Genomic DNA, 16431 nt, shown 5'->3' with positions numbered 1-16431 from the left:
CCCAACCAACCAAGTCACACTGGCCAGGGTTGAAGTGTATTCTTTATAAAGTATCTTTTCCAATTTCTGTTTGGAAATCATAACGCTCATGAGCATTAACTACACTCTTCCACTTCTATTTTCTCTCACATCATGATTGGAGCATTGCAGCCACTGGTAGCTGGAGCAGAGGTTAAAAACAGGAAGCAACCGATTGGAAAGTCAACCTAAGCTCCATCCAAGCCTCCACTTAATAATCAACAAAGTATTCCTCACAGGCAGTTTACAGCCCACTCTGTCCTCCATTAAATTTCAACAAATCCTTTTAACTGCCCCCCCACCCCAAAGCTGCCACTCAAAATCAACCTCTTTATTAAGAATTGTTTATGGGCGTAGGTAGAAAAACTGTGCCTCCTCGCACAACCAAGTTTAAAGACAACATACTTTTATAACAGGAACACAACCAAAACACAAAAAATTGAACTGTACAGAAGTGAACTGAATTGAAGTGAATTCACTGAGTTCAAGTGAACTGAACTGAACTGACAAAAACAAACCATTCAGCCAAACCAATAAACCAGGTGAAGGAGCGAGCAGTAAGACAGCACAAACCAAAGCCCCATCAACGGGAATGAAAGCCTAAAAGCACCAAATGGAAAAACTTTCGGGGGTCAACGTACCTGAAGAGGCTCCCAGGCTCACAGAGAGTTCGTTGGAGAGACCCACAGGGTCCTGGAGTGTGCACAGGCTCACACACCTGGGAGCCAGCACCAGGGGGGCCCAACTTGCTTGCAGGAAGCAGCAGAGGAGATCGAATTCTGAGAGAGCAGAGCAAATGCCATTGCCACTCTCTGACCCCATATACAGTGTCACAACCCAGCCACTGGGTTACCCGACCCTGGTGAACACCCACCCAAGGCTCCACCCCTCATACATAACAGGCAAGAACAGACCAAAACATTATGGCTCAAGAATAACAGCTCAAAGCCCCAGAGACAATACTTCTAAGCAACCAAGAAATAGCAAGCCTTTCAGATGCACAGTTCAAAACACTGGTGATCAGGATGCTCACAGAACTGGTTGATTTTAGCCACAAATTAGAGGAACATATGAAGACTAAACTGACTGAATGAAGGGAAATGCACTGGAAACCAATAGTGGTGGAAAGGAAACTGGGACTCAAATCAATGGAATGGACCAGAAGGAAGAACGAAATAACCAAACAGAAAAGAAGGAAGAAACAAGAATTCAAAAAAATGAGGAGAGGCTTAGGAACCTCCAGGACATCTTGAAATGTTCCAACATCTGAATTATAGGAGTACCAGAAGGGGAAAAGAAATAGCCACGTGTGGAAAACATATGTGAAAAAATAATAAAGAACTTCCCCAGACTGGCAAAGGAAATAGACTTCCAGGAAATCCAGGAAGCTCAGAGAGTCCCAAAGAAGCTGGACCCAAGAAGGAACACACCAGGGCACATCATCATTACCTTAGCCAAGATTAAAATGAAGGAGAGAACCCTAGAAGCAGCAAGAGATAAGGGGACAGTCACCTACAAAGGAGTTCCCATCAGACTGTCAGCTGATTTCTCAAAAGAGACCTTACAGGAAAAAAAGGGGCTGGAAAGAAGTATTCCAAGTCATGAAATCCAAAGACCTACATCCAAGATTGCTCTATCCTGCAAAGCTTTCATTTAGAATGGAAGGGCAGATAAAGTGCTTCTCAGACAAGGTCAAATTCAAGAAGTTCATCATCAACAAGCCCTTATTATATGAAATGTTAAAGGGACTTTTCTAAGAAAAAGAAGATGAAAAATATTAACAGTGAAAGGACAGCAAACACACAGTATTAACAACCACACCTAAAACAAAAGCAAACTAAGAGGACAGCTAGATCAGGAGCGGAACTATAGAAATGAAGATCACATGGAGGGTTAGCAACAAGGGAGTGGAAGGAGGAGACGGGGGTAGAAGGTACAGAAAATAAGTAGCACAGAGAGGGTAGGTAGAAAATAGGGGGAAGGGCAAGAATAGTATGGGAAATAGGGAATCTAAAGAACTTGTGACACAGGGACATAAATGAAAGGGGGGAATGGTGGGGGAGGGGGTGTGCAGGGTGGAGGGGAATGAAGGGGGGGAATGGGACAACTGTAATGGCATAATCAATAAAATATATTAAAAAGGAAAAAAAGGTTAAAAAAAGGAATTGCTTATGAAAGTCAAGCAGCAAATGTGAAATACAGAAGTACAAGCAAGCTGGCCCAAGTGAGTGTGACTTGATATATATATACATATAAAACCGTATTTATATACTGTTTGTATATAAATTCTGATACATCCAATTGTCTGGAAGGTCCTGGCACAAAATGGGAGCCTCTGAGAACCCCACCACAGATCTACACCAATGTCCATTCACTGTCTCATTTGACCCCCACAATGACCCTAAGGATAACGAGATCATCTCCATTTCTGATAAGAAACAAGGTTCTGAGAGGTTGAATCATCTACCTCCAAATCAGGATCAAACTCAGGCTTTAGAGCCTATATACACAGCAGTCACACAAAATACCTACCTCCCCTGCATGCACAGTTCCTAGAAAGCATTTTAAGTCTAAAACTAACGAAGCCCTCCCCAACCCCAAACACTGACGGGATGCTGGCACTTAAGATCAGATAAGCCTGATTCATTCATCTTCCAGCTAAACCAGGAGGAACAAAACAGAGTTGTCCCTGACTTGGCCTCTCAGCAGCATTCTTCCTACCAACTATCCTCTTTCCCAGGCTTCCTTCATACCACCCCTATTTCTATGCCAATTCTTTGTTTTTGTTGCCACTTCCTTTCACTGGCTACCTCCTTCCTCCCCAACCTGCTCCTTAAAAGTGGTTTCCTTCACACTCTCCCTGGGCAATCTTATCTGCCTCCTTGGCTTTAACATCCATGGTATTAAAAAGTATGTTTAACATAATAGCATGGTTGCTGAAGCCAACTCCACCTCAGAGCTCCTCAAGGAACTCAAGTCTACCCCTATTAGAGACACAGCCACAAACTCACACAAGTCCTCCAAGTCTGACTCCTGTATCTCCTGCCCTGGTTCCAGGTATCACTGTCAAGACAATCCTGCAAGTCAGAAACCTGCTGTCCCCTTTTCTGTTGATCAAAAGGAAGTTGTCAAGTTCTGCCAATTCCAGCTTCTAAACATCACTTTCCTCCCCACTGCCACTACCCTAATTCAGCAGAGTATTTCTCAGTATTTCTTCAGCTACGTTATCTTAACAACTTAATTATCTCCACTCCCAACCATGCATGCCAATCAATAATTCATTCCCCACTGTTGAGATGTGACCTTGGCACATCTGAATCACTTCTTGTTTACACCTCACTCTCACCTACAGCACTGGGCTAACAAGGAAGCTATTAGTGTTTTTCAAACTTCCAACCCACAAGGAGAAACATTTCATATCATGAGGCAGTACACTCATGCATACAAATATGTAACTGAAGAACAAAACTGCCCTTCCTACATGGGAGGTGCCTCAGCCTTTTCTGTTATATGCTAGACTGGCTGCTGGTGTTGGTTGGTTTTTACTGTGGGTACATACCACTAAGTTATTTCACAGTCCATCAATGTTGCCACTCCCTAATGGAAAGGTAAGGGAACACAGACTTTGATGCTGTCCTGAGCTGCCTCCTCAGCAATTTCATCCTTCCAATTTATTAAAAAGATCGCATTTCACTTATACAGGCTCCCTTTGCCCACCTGGACAAGCTCCTGTTCATCCTTCGAGATCACACTGAGATGCTGACTTTCTTCCTTAATACTGTCAATATTTTTTTCCTTCTCCTCACCCGAGAACAGTTTTTCATTATTTTTAGAGAGAGAGGAAGGGAGAGGGAGTAACATCAATGCAAGAAAGAAGCATTGATCAGTCGCCTCCCCTACCCACCTGAACTGGGGATTGAACCTGCAACCTATGCAGGTCCCCTGACAAAGAATCAAAGCTGCAACTATTGGTTACAAGACGATGTTACAAATAGCTGAGCCATACAAACCAAATACTGTCAATATTTTCCAAATTTTCTAAAGTGGACATGTATTGTTTTGTTTTATATTGTATCACCACCACACTCAGGAAACCTTTCCCACATACCACTCCCAATCATGCTATATAGTACAACCGCTGACCCCGTCTTCGCAGTTTGTAAAAGCTCCCCGCATCTGAGAGGTCAACACTGTACACTGGTCACATTGCACACATGCACAACCCAAACATTCAGAGAACATGACAACACATAACTACCAACTACCTACTATATTAGCAAGCACGGAAATGAGGCTATTTCCTAGAGAAGCACGTTCCCAATAAAGTTCTCCACACTTCACCTCTGAGTATCTGTGCCCTTCTGAATATCTGTGTCCATCTAGCTTACATTCATTATTTGATACAGATGAAAATTCACCTCAAATAAATGTAATTTATAGACAAAAATTAAAAAGAAATTAATATACCAAGTAAGAAGCTCTCCCCATTCAGAGTACTCTACTTATAAGCCCCAGCTGAGTGTCCATGTCTAGTCACCTACCCCAAGTTATTCAATATTTTTGGCACAACATACAGGTTCTTCAGAGTCTTTCATCCCACCTCACCTACAAGTAATACATTTCTATGAATAGAGTGTCTATTTTTCTCCTTTCCAGGGTCACCAATTCCTGACAGTACTGGAACACTTGTTAACTGTATGCCAAGTTACAATCTATTTATTTCCTCCACCTTACTACCACTGACAAAGCTTTCAAAATATTTTTTTACCTGGCTTTGAAGGGTGTGACTCAGTGGGTTGAGCACTGCCCTGCAAACACAAAGATCACCGGTTCAATTTCCTGGGTTGCAAGCCAGGTCCCCAGTTGGGAATATGTGAGAGGCAACCAATCGATGTTTCTCTCACACTCTAGGGTTTCTCTCCCTCCCTTTCCCTCCCTCTAAAAAATAAATAAAATATTAAAAATAAAGAAATTTCTAACCAAATGCAAGGGAAATAGTGCCCACTAGTCCCAATTCAAGCAAAATTAAACTCTCAAATTAAAAGATCTCCCTCAAAAATCAGAGAGAGAGAGAGAAAGGACTACATAAGAAAACAGTGAAAGGGCACTTGTAAAATAGCTACATACGGGCAGGGTTGGGAATATAAGACAGAAACCTGTACTTGAACAAGAATTAAATAAAAAAATTATATAAAAAATAGCTACATACATGTGTAAGATTAGTAACTTTCAGTGTTTCCTTTTCTTAATCATAGTACCTGGGAGAAGAGATACAGACAGGACTTTGACCTCCAAATGCTAACGTTTCCAGCTACCATCACTTCTATTGTGTATTATTCCCTACCACACTGCCGAGCCTATTCTACCCATTCTACCCAGTAAATATATAACAAGCAGCCCAAGCTGCAAACAGGCACTGAAGAAAGAATGGGCTACTGAGAAAATATGCTCGTTATATTTCAAAGACTCAAACCACCCATGACTTGTCTTATACATATTTCTACCCCTTTAAAGACGCTTCAGATTCTGTGTCTGGGGGTGAGGACTATAGAAAGGTTATTTGTTTAAATGCTTCCCAAGCAAATCTAATAATCACTGATCCAGATTCACTATCCCACTTGAGAATTCTCATTACTCTTCCCCTATAAAATAAGTTGGAGAGCCCTGATCAGCATGACTCAACTGGCTGAGCATTGTTCCACAAAGCAAAAGGTCGTCAGTTTGATTCCCAGTCAGGACACATGCCTGGGTTCTGGGCATGTGCAAGAGGCAATAGATCAATGTTTCTCTCACATATCAATGTTTCTCTTCCCTTCTCCTTAAAATAAATAAAATCTTTTTAAAAATTATACGTACATATCCAATGACAGAAAAGCAAAAAAAAACCTGCAAAAATGTTTCAACTATACACCAAAAACGGACCGCTGTTTTTTCTCAATGCCTGATTTCTTCATCTGCTTTCAAAAACCAGCAGGGCAAACAGGGCTACTCCTCCCCCCTCCCACTTTCCTCCTATGTACAGGTCCTTTTCTCCTCATTCATCTCTTCCTTCTTCTTGCTCTTCTCTCCCCTCCCATCTCTCACTTGGTGACTCACTCACTCCCCAATCTGCCACTGTTACCTCTAAGCAAACAGCCCCCAAATCTTCTACCCCACATCTGTGTATCTTGCAAAACCCCACTTCTACTCTACACCTAGGTATGTCCAACCAACTTCCCAAACTCAGTGCATCAGACTCAGGCCACCCTAACTCCCCATTCTGTTCTTAGGCTGTACAGTCCTGGCCACACCTCCAGACCTCCACACCTCCAGAGTGTCTGTTCTGTTTCTATGGCTCTCTACTGCTCTTGATGCCACTGTGAATTCCAGCCTGTACCTGTACAGCAACTCCCCTCTCCAATGCACCTCACATGCAGCAGTGGTGAGTTTAATTTTCCTGATGATCACTGTGGGGCAGTGTACACAAGCTAAGATCAGGGACTGTGGAATCTGATGGGCATGGTTAAAATTCTGGCCCTGACACTACTGGTAGTGACCTTGGGTATGTTCTAGTAGCCTATATCAAACTGTATCATTCTTAGTCTTCCCACATGAAGAAAGAAAAGTTACTAGATACAAAACATAAAATGAATATACACAAGTCAATTACATTTCTAGACACAAGCAACAGCAGAATATATACTGATGTTCCTGGACTAACATTGAGGTTACATCCTAATAAACTAAGGTGAAAGTATCTTAAATTGATAATGCATTTAATACACCTAATCTATTGAACATCATAGCTTTAGCCTAGCCTACCTTAAGCATGCTCAGAACACGTACATTAGCCTGCAGTTAGGTAACTGTCTTCAATTTCATATCAAGAGTAACTGCCTTCCCCTGTCCTTCTCACCAGAATCACGAGACACAAATGGGCGTTTTGTAGGCATAGAGGGGTGTGAAAACACAAAATATAGTATCTAAAAATGCTGGCAACACAGTACACTGAAGAGTATCAGTTATTTACCCTCATGATTGTGTGGCTGACTGGGAACTGTGGCTCACTGCCACTGCCCAGCATCAGAAGAGAGTAGTATCATTAAACCAGGAAAAGATCAAAGATCAAAAGTCAATAATCAAAGTACAGTTTCTACTGAATGCACATCACTTTAGCACCATCATTAAAGTCAAACAATCATAGACCATCATAAGTCTGGGACCATCTGTAATTAAGACAGGTGATAGTGTCACAAGAATATACAAGATGGCCAATGGTATGACACACAAGAGCTCAGGCACAAAGCAGGAGCCTTGATTCATGACAGGTGGCACTACAGTTCAGTGAGCAAAGAACAATACAGTCTGTGGATGAGGTCTGGGAAACTGGTATCCACACGGAAAAGTACCTTGTAAAACAGTGATTTAGAGAAGTGGGTAAAACAATCTATCTAAAATGCAATGTGATAGTTAAGTGACATTGAAACATACGAACGCCTCAGTAACCAGTATGGTGAATACGACCACATGACTAACAACAAAAAGCCTGTTCTATTTCACACCTGCATAGTTTGCATGCAACACCAAAGATGTTCTAAACAAATCTCTGTAAACCTTAGACCCCTGTAAAATGTTTTCATTCCACATTATCACACATGCACCTGGTTTTAAGCTAAATGCTAACAACAAGCAGACTTCAGTTAGGGTCGAGACCAGTGATGTTCAACCAGGGTTGCCACAGTACAGTGCTGTGAAACATGAATTTTTAAAACATGCAATACCTGACTATTTAGTCAGGGACACTGACCTCTTTTGCCCTTAGATCAGTAATTTACAAGTCCTGTGCTGCAAGGGGCACACTGGTGTGCTGCAAGAATTTCTAAAACATGCAATGCCTGACTATTTAGTCAGGGTCACTGACCTCTTTTCCTTTAGATTGTCAAATAAAAAAATGACAACAGCTCTGACCAGTGTGGCTCAGTCAGTAGATTGAGTGCTGGTCTGCAAAGCAAAAGGGGTCACAGATTTGATTCCCAGTCACGCACATGCCTAGGTTTCAGGCCAGGTCCCCAGTACAGGGTGCCTGAGAGGCAACCACACACTGATGTATCTCTCCCTCTCTTTCTCCCTCCCTTCCCCTCTAAAAATAAATAAAATCTTTTTTTATAAGGGACACATGAACAACAACAGGGGGTGGAAACAAGGGAGAGAAGTGGGGAAGGCTGGGATGGGGGTAGGGGGGGAGGCAGAAAACTGCCCTTAAACAACAATAAAAAGAAGTTAGAAAAATATTTTTTAAAAAAATGACAACAGCCAAACACATCAATAGCCATTAGGTGTGAATGAATCGAAATTATACCTATTTTCTGTCATATCAGCAAAAAAAAAAATTTTTGGTATGCTGCATAATTTTAGTAGTTAGTTTATGTGTGCTATGAGATGAAAAAGACTGAAAAGTGCTGGTCTATACTGTACGGCCAGCCTCCAGAAGGCTCCATCTCTACTACATGCACAGCTTTCTGAACACACTACCACATCAGATGTCATTTTGTTTTTCCTTGCCTTGGGACCTGAGCCACTATGACTTTACCCTCAAGCACTCTGACACAGAGTTAAGAGCCACATAAGGAATCACTTGCTAGGAGCAAGGTCTAACATAAAACTACCCTGCTTCCGGTCTTGTGTTCCTCCTCCAACACTACTCTTCCTGCCTCTTTTTACTCTCTGATCTTCAAGAAGAAAATTGAATGATTCACATCAACAGACTTCCTTCAAAGAATTCAATATGCTCTATTGAACATTAGTATAAAATAATGTTCCCACGAGGAAGGGGTAAATAACAACAGAATTAGGAAAAATGAACCCATGGAAAATGTCGAGCGCACACTAAGAACTCAGAAAAGTGTGACTGACCCAAGCAGTCATGTAAACAAAGTCCTCCAAAGGGCTGCAGAAACTGCCTGGGGCCAGGGAAAAAAAAACACCCATGGGGGGGAGGGAGTAGGGGACTGGGAGTTCCCACTGGCACTTCCACCAGTCTTGCCAAAGCAGAAAAGGAATCCATGGGGCATGGCCACAGGCCATAGTAACAGCCATATTTGTGACAGTGTTGCAGTTTTGCATGAACCTTGGTGTGGCTATGTAAGTTTAAGGAAAAGGGATAATTTAGATCATAGTTTGTAAAAAATGTAAGTTTCCTACACTATGCAAGTTCTTAAAACCCTATGGGCGAAGTCCTAAAATATTTATACAAATTTTCAAACTTAAAAGGCTAAATTCTCAAAATAGGATCTATTACCCAGACTAATTTTTAAGATCTTGCTAAGATCAATGTCACAATGTATTATGCCACCCAATAACAAACACAAAGCCATAAAAACATCAGTTTTTCAAAAAAAAAACTATTTCAAAGATGTGCAAACCTGATTCTAAAAAATTAAACCTACCCTGCATAATTAGATAGAAGCCGTGTGCAGCTATGTCACTTAGCATTGCCAGAGTGATCCCATGTGCCAGCCAATTACAGCTAGTCACAGAAAGCTGCCTTCCTGTATTCTCTTTGCAAAAAGCTTTCCTGAAGTCATCCAAGATCTCAGACTAACAGGGCATTTATTGGCAGAGTTCAAATTAGTCTATTCTAGTTTAAAAACCTCCAAATTAAAAGTCAGAAATGAAGAATTCTGTGTATTGCAATCAAATATCAAGTTGTGACTAAGATCCTAAAAGTACACTTTTTTAAAAAGTACATTAATCCCCAACATGTGAAGAATTGGATATGTCTGAAGTTTCCTTGGTGCATACAATGAGCACGCTACAGAGTGCAGGAATCATAAAAGACAGACACCAGACCAATCTAACTGGAGTGGGGAGGGAAGAAGAACATAGCCACTGTAGGGGTGCCTCTTCTAGTCAGAACACCCACAGATGGTACCTGAAAAACTGCCCAGGAATGTCCATTTTCTTCCCACTAAAGACTTAATTTCAATATTCTCAACTATTTCTAACTTTTTAAAACAATTAAAAACCATGGTTTTTGATGTGACGGATAGAGCTTTGGAAACTATCTCATAGAGCTGCCTGTTAACAAAAATGAAGACTTCTCAAAACTGATCCTGGGTACAAAAATTTCTAGAAGAATTGTCCTGGCCTATGCTTTCTCTGTGCCCCTGTGCTCAGATGTAACAGGAGAGTCTGGCAGGACACACAGTAATCTCCTTCTCAGTTTAGGAGGGCTGTCCTGAGTATACGGCTGGCTCTTAAAGGCACAAGAGGACAATAAGAAAAAAATTTTTTCTAGAAATTTCTCTCTAAAAATAGCTTGTCCAGACACATTTTTTTGGTCTGTTTCCATCTCTGCCTGCCTCTCTTATTCACTGCAAAGAGTTTTTGTTTAGTATATTTTATTATGTCATTACAGTTGTCCCATTTCCCCTTCATTCCTATCCACCCTGCACACCCCCTCCCACCCACATTCTCCCCTTTAGTTCATGTCCATGAGTCATAAGTCGTTTAGCTTCTACATTTCCCACGCTATTCTTGCCCTCCCCCTCATCTACACTACTTATTCTCTGTCTCTCCCCCATCCCCACGGCTTCCTCCCACTCCCCTGTTGCTAACCCTCCATGTGATCCCCATTTCTGTACTTCTGTTCCTGTTCTAGTTGTTTGCTTGGTTTGCTTTTGTTTTAGGTGTGGTTGTTAGTAACTATGTTTGCCGTCTTTTTACTGTTCATATTGTTCATATTTTTATCTTCTTTTTCTTAGATAAGTCCCTTTAACATTTCATATAATAAGGGCTTGGTGATGATGAACTCCTTGAACTTGACCTTATCTGAGAAGCACTTTATCTGCCCTTCCATTCTAAATGAAAGCTTTGCTGAATAGAGCAATCTTGAATGTAGGTCCTTGCCTTTCATGACTTGGAATACTTCTTTCCAGCCTCTTCCTGCCTGTTAGGAAGGTCTCTTTTGAGAAATCAGCTGACAGTCTGATGGGAAGTCCTTTGTAGGTGACTTGTCTCCTTATCTCTTGCTGCTTCTAGAATTCTCTCCTTCATTTTAATCTTGGCTAATGTAATGATGATGTGCCCTGGTATGTTCCTCTTTGGGTCCACCTTCTTTGGGACTCTCTGAGCTTCCTGGACTTCCTGGAAGTCTCTTTCCTTTGCGAGATTGGGGAAGTTCTCCTTTATTATTTGTTCTAGTAAGTTTTCCACTTGTTGCTCTTCCTCTTCCCCTTCTGGTACCCCTATAATTCAGATGTTGGAATGTTTAAAGATGTCCTGGAGATTCCCTAAACCTCTCCTCAATTTTTTGAATTCTAGTTTCTTCATTCTTTTCTGTTTCCTTCCTTTCCTCTTTTCTTTCTTCCCTCTGGTCCATTGATTTGAGTCCCAAATTTCTTTCCACCACTGTTGGTTCCCTGTGCCATTTTCCTTCACTTCACTTAATGTAGCCTTCATTTTTTCATCTAATTTGTGACTAAAATCAACCAGTTCTGTGGGCATCCTGATCACCAGTATTTTGAACTGTGCATCTGATAGGTTGGCTATCTCTTTGTTGCTTAGAAGTATTGGCTCTGGGGCCTTGAACTGTTCTTCTTCTTGAGCCATAATGTTTTGGTCTGTTTGGGCATGTTATGTATGAGGGGCAAAAGCTGAGGTGTTCACCAGGGCGGGTCAACCCAGTTGCTGGGTTGTGACTAAGGGTGGGATAAGAGAGGGAGCAGTGGCTCTTTTACCATCACTCTTCTCGAATTTTGGTCCCCTCTGCCACTTCCCACAAGCAAATTGGGCCCTTCTGGTGCTGGTTCCTGGGTGGATGGGCTTGGGTACATTCTAGGACCCTGTGGGTCTCTCCAACAAACTCTCCTGTGAGGTTGGGAGTCTCTCATGACACGTTTTCAATTGGTGCTTTTAGGTTTTATTTTCCGTCGCTGGGGCCCTGGGTTGTTTAGTCTGTCTTGCTGCCTGTTTTTGCCTAGTTTATCTGCAGGCGACTGTGTGACCATGGTCAGCCAATGCCTTGGGCACTCTGCTTGTTTCCACCCAGTGCCCCGGGTCTGCTAGCCTGCACTCCTGGATCTGGCAGCCACTGCCTTTTCCTGCTGAGATCCCTCTCCACAGGCTGCCGCTATGCCTCTCTTACCAGTCTGGTTGAATGGTTGTCAGACTTCCGTACAGCTCAATTTTTTGTCTGTTCTGGTTGTGTTTTTGTTGTCCTTAATTTTGGTTGTGCGAGGAGGCACAGTGCTTCCACCTATACCTCCATCTTGGCCAGAAGTCCAGTATTTTTTTATCTCAGAGTGCCTGTTGGGTAGTAAGGGGTGGGAGCCAAACTTTTAGGCCAAAACATATCAATGTTTTACCACCTGGATTGTCATTTAGGAGTGGTTTTACACATCTGAAACTCATTTCCTCAAAGAAATCTGTGAGTGACTCAAAGAAGAGGCCTAAGTCTTACACAGGCAGATAGGGGCTGGTTCAACTCTTTCTTCCACCTGTCCACAAGGAATGCGAGGAATGTTGGTGGGTTCCAGGTTCTTACAACAAGACACCATTTTGCAGCGTTCTCTCTGCAGCTTCTCTGGGCTTCCCCCAAAGGTTAACTTCCCAGCAGCACAAAAGTCTGCATTTTCACTCCTGCCTCCAGCCCTCGTCACAGCCCCCACATTCCCATTGCCAGCTTCCAGCCTGGCCGGCTTCAAGCATGACCATCACTTCTTCCATCTGGCCCTCTGCCACTGAGCACTTCACTACAATGTCCAGCCTCTCTACTTCTTTCATTAGAAATATAAGTATAAATTTTTCCTGTAGCCAGGAAATTTGTCAAATATTAAGAATCTGAAATTACACTTGTTCTTAGTCAGCAAAACCAAACCGATGTCCCCAATCCACTGTGCATCAAGTGCCTTCCAGTCAGTGAGGAAGTGAGAAACAGAACGCTCTGATTCCTGACACAAACATCCTTCCCCAGCACCTCCCTGCAATGCTTTGAGAGTCAAAATCACATGTGGGTAAGAATGCCAGCCATCCTACCTGCCTCCTGCACATGGAAAATTCTTTAAGCAACACCCTCCCTGCCCAGAAGCTACCACACCTGTTAAATTCTTCCAACCAGGTTTTGCAAGCAAGAGAAATTAATTTATTAGAGGCACTGTACTTATTAATGAGGAACACCCTTTTTATAGGTAAATATATATTAATGGGATGAATTAAGAAATGTGGGCCAAAAGCAAAGACCTATTACCCATATAGGTTAAGGAGCAAGTTTGCACATGTGGTAAGAAATGAATCTAGAGCCAAAATGGATGCAGAGTGAACCAATTTTGAAAAGAGAGGTGTGTCCCTGGAAGATAGTATGAACAAAACCTGTGCCAACATGTAACAAGTAGGTACGAGACATGTGCCAGGACAAAGCACCCTATTGGGCTGAACAGGGCACTAAAGTCTGAGAATCAAGAGCTACCTGTAAGGCTTTAGTAAAACATTCAAACATCAAGGTTGAGTCAAAAGTTGATGAAAAGTTTAAATCTGAAAATCAAGAATAAATCACTGAGATGTTTTAGCAAGGAAAGCAGTTAAAAGTTATGCTCCTGCATAAAATACTAATAAGAGTCAGATAAATACTGCTATTCAATTTTTAGAATTACAAGCAGATAAAACAACACACTTTACTGCAAGCCTCGACATCAAAAAGCAGTGAGCAAAAGAGTTTATCAATAAGAAAAGTTTTCATGCCCAGAGTATTTTAAACAAGTGGCTACTCAACAGAATTCGCTGCACATGAAACATTCTCTGGGAAGAGCATGAGCAAGAAAACACCGTATCTCCAGACTGCCTACTTTCAGGGAGGGGACGAAGGATGGAGACAGCTGTCAGCATTAGCACCTTTACTGAGACAGGATCCTTTCCCCAGTCAATCCCTGGACTGCACATAAAAAAGCCAATTAGACTTGAGCAGCAGAGGAGACAAGTTATCACACTTTATCCACTGCCTCCTATCCTAAAAACAAGAAAAGTAAAATAAGGCTGGTGGATATAAAACTATAATGGAACACTTCAGGGCTTATTAGTATACAAGGCTACTTTTAGAAACTCCAACAAATAGAAGTAGAACAGGTAGCATCAACCAAGAAATCTTCCAGTCTCTGTAGGATGTATATTAGTGGCTGGGCCACTGGGAATTTAAGGGAACCGAAGTAAAGCAAAGAACTCACAGAGGACACTGTCCCCAGGGCTGACAGGCACACACACACACACACACACACACACAGCACCACCACCTTGCTGGACCCTCAGCCACTCAGACCCACATGGCATTTACCATGCAGCAACCCACCCTGGGAAGCTCAGAGGCCTGTTCCTATTGTTTTCCGAGGGACAAGACCAGACATACAAACTCCCAACTCTCCAATGCAGGTCTAGCTTAGTGGAGGCAACTATTAACAGCTGATTTCCTTCCCACAAAGCTAAGAACTTATCTGTGCAGCTTGTTTATAAAAAGAAAACAGGTTGTTTGGATGTGGCATTATTCAAGTATTGTAGAGGGAAAGGAGTAGAGCTGTTTATTTAACAAACACACATCACACCAACTTACAGTGCTAGGTTGTTGTTAAAGGCTTTACCAATTCAATCTCACTGAATCCTCACAGTACCTCCCCATGGGAGATTCCACCATCTGATGTGCACTCCCCGTGGCAGATAAGAAGACTGTGGCACAGGCTTGCCCTGCAACCTGAGTCATGTGAGTGCTAGGTTTACTGCCCCTGATCACAACAGAAAGAAGTGTAGTCAGACTACAGAAGCCTACAGAAGCCTCTGTAACATACAAACCTAGAATGCAGCTCCCTTTCCAGACCCTATGAACTGAGGTGAACATCTCTCAGGACACACTTCTACCACAAGAGCACTGCCTCTATGGTAGAAGATGAGCACACACAATGACCCCACTGAGCAGGAAGCGGGGAAAATGCACCACACAGCTGCCACTACAGATCCTCTTCCTAATGCCAGGAAAAGTGAAGGTGTCACTAAGGAAGGCAATCAGCAGAGGAGGACTCCAAAGGCAACCAGGCCCAGCAAGTGACTCAGCACATCTAGGCAGCCTCTCTGGGTGTTGGGGAAACTAAGAAACCACACCACAGAGCCCAAGATGCAGCCCCTGGAAGCAACACCCTACCTTTCATGGGTACCACTACCACCCTCAAACCTTAAGCCCCTAAAACCCTTCTGGGATCAGTGTCCAAGCTCTCGGTGAATACTCCCCACCTCATCCAAGAATGCCAGGCTATTCCAACTGTAGGAAACAAGAACATTCATTACAAGCAGGCACATTTTTTAAAGAAAGAAAGAGTTTTAAAAAGATTAGCTTAGTATATGTTCTTTAACAAGTAAACAGAAAAAAGTTTTGTTTTTTAAAAGAATCCACTTTAAACCAGTGTCTTATGGAATATACTTTTTACAAGTTTTACAGTAATTTTAAAAGGACCACTTTCTAACTTCACTTCATACAGAAAGTAAAAAATCCATGTCAGGCATGTTTTCAAAGAATGGGCTATGGAGACAGACAGATGAGAGGAAGAAGAGAACAGCCCTTGCCTTGTTCCCAAATGGGATCTGATGGGGTTCTCCCAACAGTGGGGCCCCCTACAGCATGCGTTATGATTTAGAAAAGATCTAACAAACAAACTCTAAACAGACTACCAAAGCTTGAACCAAACTCATGGGTACTGAGAATAAGGAAAAGGCTTATGTGAAAACAGGTAAGGTTTTCCTAAAGTTTCCCATGACATTCACATCTAAAAGAAGTTTAAGGCCCTGGCTGGTGTAGCTCAGTGGATTGAGCGCGGGCCTGCGAACCACACGATCGCGGTTTGGTTCCCAGGCAGGGCACATGCCTGGGTTGCAGGCCAGTTCCCGGTTCCTGGCAGGGGACAAATGAGAGGCAACCATACATTGATGTTTCTGTTTCTCTCTCTCTCCTTCCTTTCCCCTCTAAGATAAATAAATAAAATCTTAAAAAAAAAAAAAGAAGAAGAAGTTTAAGAAAAATAAAAGTCAGGCCCTGACTGGTGCAGCTCAGTGGACTGAGCACGGGCCTGCGAACCACACGATCACGGTTTGATTCCCAGTCAGGGCACATGCCTGGGTTGCAGGCCAGTTCCCAGGAGGGGATGCATGAAAGGCAACCGTACATTGATATTTCTCTCCCTCTCTCCTTCCCTTCCCCTCTATAAATAAATAAATAAATGAATGAATGAATAAATAAATAAATAAATAAGAAAAATAAAAGTCAATTCAGGCTTTGAGGTAAAATCCTGAAATCCTTCTAACAGGACCTTTGGATATATACTGACAAGACAGATACCCAAAACGTGGTACAGGTGAAGCCACTCCCGTCACTCTGTTCCAGACCCAATGGCAACCCTTGAATAC

General features: G+C 42.4%; 1 protein-coding gene and 1 non-coding gene across 5 annotated transcripts in view; one reads left to right on the top strand and one right to left on the bottom strand.

Moving 5' to 3' along the window:
• Positions 1–16431, bottom strand: part of ANKRD11 (ankyrin repeat domain 11) — a 245473-nt gene that overhangs the window by 167994 nt on the left and 61048 nt on the right. The gene's annotated exons all lie outside the window — the stretch shown is intronic.
• Positions 10135–10274, top strand: LOC118983053 (small Cajal body-specific RNA 11). Its single transcript, XR_005065633.1, has one exon.

The sequence above is a fragment of the Sturnira hondurensis genome, unplaced genomic scaffold (genome assembly GCF_014824575.4).
Source record: "Sturnira hondurensis isolate 20B ecotype Veracruz unplaced genomic scaffold, ASM1482457v3 Scaffold0002597, whole genome shotgun sequence".
Lineage (NCBI taxonomy): Eukaryota > Metazoa > Chordata > Mammalia > Chiroptera > Phyllostomidae > Sturnira > Sturnira hondurensis.
Note: the sequence above shows the minus strand (reverse complement) of the source record. Positions and strands in the feature narration are given on the sequence as shown.